Genomic DNA, 899 nt, shown 5'->3' with positions numbered 1-899 from the left:
TCCCACAAGCCAACTGCCCACTGCCAGCACACATGCTGCCAGCGTAACTGCCTCGTATGCCTTGGACCGTCTGCTGTCCAAGTTATCATCAACCCCTGCTGCCGAATTTGTCGACGCTGCCGAATTCCTCGACGCTACCGATTTCACTAGTGCTGCTGAATTCCCCACTATCCCACTGTGTCATCCCAGCACTGTTTCGTCAAGGCCTTGGACAATCCTCGCCCAAGTCTCAACTCTCGTCAGCTCACTACTGTGTTAGCTGTTGCATGCTGTCGATTTTCGCTACTGTCACGCGGGCTGCCACCCCTTAGCTACTGTCCAGCAACACTTTTCGTTAGCCTACACCTTGACGAATTTTAACCCTGTGACACTAGGTGTCTTTCCCACAAGGCCAAGGGGGAACAAGGTGGCATTTTCAAATGAAGAAAGTCAAAATGGAGGGGGGTCGGTTTGTTTTTTTCTTTTTCCAAGGGAGCGGCGGCCCCTGGTCTTCTGTTTTTTTTTCCAAAGGCCGGAGACGGCGGCTCAGGTGAGGGAGGAGAAAAGGTTTAGGTTTCTAGGGGTTTTTTTTGGTGGTTTTTTTGGGTTTTTTTTCTGCCTTCCTGATTAGTACTTAAAAGTGCATTTTTATCAAGGTTTTATATCATCATTTTGCACTTGAAGTATCAATAACTCCTTAACTAAAGCATGTTTTATAATAATATATCTAATAATACAAGATACCTTTAATTTGTGGTAAATATTCATTTTAAATGCAGGCCTATCACATAAATGAAAGGATTGATTGATGACTTTAAGAACTTAAATTGCAAAGGCAAAGAGATGGCCAAACTTAGAAAAGAGATGTCGGTGCAATCCAAACCGGAACACTGTTCAGTAATTGGATCATATCTAGAGCT

The sequence above is a fragment of the Populus euphratica genome, unplaced genomic scaffold (genome assembly GCF_000495115.2).
Source record: "Populus euphratica unplaced genomic scaffold, PopEup_1.0 scaffold27.1, whole genome shotgun sequence".
Taxonomy (NCBI): Eukaryota; Viridiplantae; Streptophyta; class Magnoliopsida; order Malpighiales; family Salicaceae; genus Populus; species Populus euphratica.
This window is presented reverse-complemented; position numbering follows the sequence as displayed.